At 43.9% G+C, this 5,514-nt stretch overlaps 1 pseudogene; it reads right to left on the reverse strand.

Annotated features, from left to right (window-relative positions):
• Positions 1-2,443: 2,443 nt before the first annotated feature.
• On the reverse strand, positions 2,444-2,731 carry LOC103739172 (annotated as a pseudogene).
• Positions 2,732-5,514: the final 2,783 nt, after the last annotated feature.

Below are 5,514 nucleotides of genomic sequence, written 5' to 3' on the forward strand. Positions count from 1 at the left end.
CCTTGAACTTGTGATCCTCCTATCTCAGTTTCCTGAGTAGTGTCACCATTATCACTTAAAGAAAAACTACTGTTTATGTGTATGAGCGTTTTTTTCTGTGTAAGTGCAGCTGTATGTACAAAGCCCATTCAGTCCAGAAGACAACATCAGATCCCCTGGAACCTGAGTTACAGACAGTTGTTGGTGTTAGGACAGTGTTCTTAACCACTGAGCCACCTCTCCAGCCCCACTATGTCATCTCTTATAGGTGCTCTAATCTGGTAGGATCAGGGCCCTACCCCTACAACCTATAATAAATGTCCTATTTCAAACATTGTCACATTTCAGAATGAAATTTCAACGTATACATTTTGAGGAACACAGTTCAGGACACAGTTCAGTCCATAGCAAAATCTCTAGGGTGTAATTACTGAAAGGATAGTAAAATATCAAACTGGTAGTAGAGGAAGAAGCAAAATAAAAATAAAGGTTTCCTGCCAGCTCAAAACAAAAGAGAAGGAACATAAGATGGGTGATATGCTCATAACAGCTCACACCCTCCTGTAACTCCAGTTTGAGGAGATCCCATGCCCTCTTCTGGCCTCCTCAAGCTCCTGCACATATATGGTGAACATAAACACATGCAGACACACACAAAAATAATAAATCTTCAGAAAAATAAATAAATAAAATGGTGACACTAATAGAAAATCTTTGTAGATTTAACCTCAGCTATAGAAGTCATTAGACTAAATATAAATGGATTAAATATTTCCATCAAACTACAAAGATTTTTTTTTAGAGAAGGCCAATAATTAACCCTAACTGCATGTTGATACACTTTGAGGATAAAGGTAGAAGCCAGATGTAGTGGGACACACCTGCCGTTTCAGCACTCAGGAGATAGATACAGGAGTGTGAGGACAGCCTGAGTTATAGAGTGAGATCCTGTGTCAATGGAAAGGGAAGAGAAGGGAAGGCGAGGGGACGGGAGAGGAAGGGAAGGGAAGGGAAGGAAGAAAAGAAAAACAAGAGGTTTAGACTTCTGAGATGAACAAAATACTTCATGACAATGACTAAAAAGATAGTCATGGGGCAGAGTGATGGATATATCTGATGTGGTTGCATGGATTTGTCAATATCTGTGATGACCAATGAAAGTATGTTTTTATAACTTCATCGAATCAGAACAGCTGGCCCTGTGTGCTTATGAGGCCATACTGAGGAACAGACTCTGTGTTGGCTCCTGAGCCATCCATCCTTACTGTTCCACAGATGTGCAGAGAGGATCCCCAAATCACTGCGTGTGCAATATCATGAAGGCACAGAATCCCAGCAAGAGAGCTGCCTGCTTTTCCTGGAGAGTTCATTTGTCCATGCTTTAGACATTGCTAAAGTGCTCACTGAACACCTAGTATGTGCTATGCACTGTGAGTTTGCTGCAGAAGTCCTGGTGTTTGAGGAAGGCACCGTGGAGAATATGCCATTTCAGCCAACCCTCAATAGATAAGCAGGCAGCTGTAGATACAGAGAAGAGCCAGGTATTCCTGTCAGAGGCCACAGCCAAGAATGAATGCCGAGTGTGGACATCCCTGGAGCAGTGGGGTCGGGAACTGTACTTAGGAGTCAGCCCGGGAGTGTCAGTTCTGTGATGATAGACTCTGTTGCGGGGAAGACTGGGGTCCCCTGCTCCCTGACTTTCAGTTCCTCCTCAGTAGCCCTCCTTGCCCTTCTCTGCCTCTGTGGCTGCCAAGATTGCCTGTATGAAAACCCAAATGCTGTGCCCCAGTCCAGCCTCCTGCTTCTGGGAGGTACCTAAAGAATGTCACCTTGGACATTTGGACCATCTCCATCTATGGTTCCACAGACCACCTGCCTTGAATTGTGGAACAAGGGATGCTTAGGAATTGAAACTTTGCATAGCCCTTAGTGTTTTGTGTTTGGTTGATGTGCCTTTTTTTTTGTAAACCAAAAACATCTTTGTTTTTTGGACTTAAAACATCCTTTTCTGTTTACTAAGATAACCATGATGAACTTAGAAAAATGGGTGTATGGGAGGCTAGAGAGATGGCTCAGTGGTTAAGAGCACTGGCTGCTCTTACAGAGGACCTGAGTTCAGTTCCCAGCACCCATATGGTGGCTAACAACCATCTATAACTCCAGATCCAGGAGATCCAATGCCTTCTTCTGGCCTCTGCAGGCACTTTACACATGACGTGCCCTTACACGCAGGCAAAACACTCCATAAAAAATAAAAATAAGACCAGGCGTGGTGGTCACATGCCTTTAATCCCAGCACTTGGGAGGCAGAGGCAGGCGGATCTCTGTGAGTTCAAGGCCAGCCTGGTCTACATTGTGAGTTCCAGTACAAAAAATGAAATATGGGTGTACATCCTCGAAGTATTTCCCTTTAGTGGGAAACTACATTATTGAATCTAAACATCAAAAGGAAAAGAAACAGAATCTAGCATAAGTCCAGGGAATCCATTTTTACTTCAGGCCTCTCACCTCTAAGTATCAGCACTGTTATATTATTTTCATTTGGCAAAATCTGATCCAACTTACTAACACTTCTTCCTTCTGGTGTAATTTCAAACTGTTTGACATCTTCCAGTACCATATTGGCAAAGTCATGAAATTCCAGAAGTACACCAACAATTTCTTCATCACATTGTGAGTTTGTGATCCCGGACCATTTGTCCACAAGTTCCGTCAGGAGCTTCGGAGAGTCAGGGGTAGCATTAGCTGCCATGGCCATGCTGGAAATCTAGTTTGCTTTTATTTTATTTATTTTATTTTTTATCTTTTTATCTTTTTGAGACAAGGTCTCCCTGTAACCCCAGCTGGCCTAGAACTTGATATGTAAACCAGGCTGACCTTGAACTCACAGAGATCCGCCTGTCTCTGTCTCCTGATTAAAGGCATGCGCCACCATACCCAACTGGTTTGCTTTTTTGAGATACAGTCTCTACATAGCCTGATCTAGCTTCAAACTTGAGATCCTCCTGCCTCATACCCTAGTGTTGGGATGACACATACCACCCTATCTGACTTTGTCAGTACACTTGAATCCTGGCTCTCTCTTCTCAGGATAGAATCTTCCGGAAGCCTCATTTTCTTTCACTTGGGAAAACTGTTGCAGAACCTTAGCCAGCACCCTAGAACAAAGGCCGTGTAATACAGAGAGAGCAATGCTTTTGGTTTGGAAGTTCAGAGGTTTGACCTAGAGGGGATGTTCTGAGTCTCACTAAGGGAGCGAGCATGTTGAGAAAGAAAACAGGTAATTCTGCAGATTGCACAATAAATAGCTTTCTCATTAAAGTTTCCTGATGACAAATCTTTTGTACCCAGATGAAAAACACGATTTTTGCCAAAATGTAAGGCAGCTGTCAGTTGCTTTGTTATCAGAGAACTCAACTCTTTCCCTTCCAATAACTGCTTAATGGTCGAAACCAAGGAGGATCTGGTAATGGCTCCTATGTGTCTTATCTTCTGAGACCTCCTGTGGTATCAGGTTCCTCTCAGCAGACTTACCTAGAAAATTTCTATAACTGTTACTATTCCCCAGGTCCTTATTTAAAGTATATAAACCATGCCTGGTGGCATAGGCCAGTAATCCTGACTGCTTGGGAGGCTGAGGCAGGAAGATGATGAATTCAAGGCCAGCTTAGTGAGACCCTACCTCAAAATAAAAAGTATAAGGAAGGAGCAGGCAAGAGGTTCCCACTGGTGTACTAGTGGCATGAGTATTTTGGGAGTAACCAATGACTTTCTGCTTAGAATTGAGGCCTGCTCCACCAGAAGGAATCTATACCAAGTGCTAGAAACCTGGTCAAGAGCTCACGTCTGAGGAGGTCCTAGGTCCTAGGGTGGAACCTACTACTGTTGTTTTGTAAATGGACACATTGTGGAACTGTTTTCTTTCTTTCTTTCTTTCTTTCTTTCTTTCTTTCTTTCTTTCTTTCTCGCCCTCTCTCGCTCTCTTTTTTTTTTTTGTCTGTTTGAGACAGAGTCTCCCTGTAGCCCCAGCTAGTCTGGAACTCATTATGTAGACCAGGCTGGCCTCAAACTTACAGAAATTCCCCTGCCTCTGCCTCCCCAGTGCTGGGATCAAAGGCATGGGCCACCACACCCAGCTGAAACTGTTTTCTTTTTTTTCTTTTTGGTCTTTTTGAGACAGGGTCTCCCTATAGCCCCAGCTGGCCTGGAACTCACCATGTAGACCAGGCTGGCCTTGAACTCACAGAGATCCGCCTGCCTCTGCCTCCCAAGTGCTGGGACTAAAGGTGTGCGCCACCATGCCCGGCTGAAACTGTTTTCTTAATAGTTCACGCCTGTACATTAGCCCTGCTCTCAACCTTGGTCAGAGAAACTTCTTTTCGCACTGGGTGATTGAAAACACAGAGATTCACAACTGATCAAAGTGCTGACGGTAGTGCTCAGACCTAAATGGGACTTCTGTATCACCTTCACTCAGAAAAGATCAAAGAGTGCGTAGGAAGATTGTATGAACCAGAGGAAGGGGAGGAGGGCTGCATCGTTCTAAATTTCTAGTTAGTTTTTATTTTACGTGTACGAATGTTCTGCCTGCAGGTAAGTGTACCCATGGGTGCAATGCCCACAGAGGCCAAAAGATAGCCCCTGAAACGAGTTATGGATGGTTGTTAGTCACTGTGTGGGTGCTGGGAATCAAACCCAGGCCCTCTGCAAGAGCAGCCAGCTCTCTTAACCACTGAGCCATCTCTCTAATCCTCCAATGTCTTCCTCTGACATGAAAAGGCTGCACTCATGAACTCACAGCAGCTATGCAAGACCTGCACTAGATTGGGCCCATCAAAATTCCATCGTAGATATGGAAGGGCTCAGGAGGCCCCACTTCTCCCTGAGAAACTATTGGAAATTAACAGTTGCTGGGGAGGGAGTATTTTTTTTTTTTTTAGTGATATAGCCACCAATAAGTTGCTCATGCTCCAGTAAATAACCCCACTCCATATGCATTCAAATAATTCTAATTAAACTCAATAGAGCTCTCTCTCTCTCTCTCTCTCTCTCTCTCTCTCTCTCTCTCTCTCTCTCCATTAGAGTAGACAGGGAACTTGTTAGGAAGGAGAAGGGTTTTTGGTGGGAGAGAGGGACAAGAGAAAATAATGTGGTTGAAAATGCCTGAAATTCATTATGTATACATTAAGAAATTGTTAAAGAATTTTTAAAAGTAAATTTGGTTAAAAATAAGTGTAAAGGACTGGAGAGATGGCTCAGTGGTTAAGCGCACTGACTGCTCTTGCAGAGAACCTGGGTTCGATTCCCAACCACATGACAGCCTACAACCATCTGTAACTCCAGTTCCAGGGGATCTGATGCCCTCTTCTCACCTCCACGGACATTACATGACATGGGTGCACCTACCTACATGCAGGCAATACATATATGCACAAAAAAAGTGTAAAAAAGTGTACTCTTCTTGATGGTAGCGGCTTACCTAGAATTCACCAGTGAGGGGTTGGGGGTGTGGGTCAACGGCAGAGCACTGGCCTA

Source organism: Nannospalax galili, unplaced genomic scaffold (assembly GCF_000622305.1).
Source record: "Nannospalax galili isolate Female #2095 unplaced genomic scaffold, S.galili_v1.0 scaffold159, whole genome shotgun sequence".
Classification (NCBI taxonomy): domain Eukaryota; kingdom Metazoa; phylum Chordata; class Mammalia; order Rodentia; family Spalacidae; genus Nannospalax; species Nannospalax galili.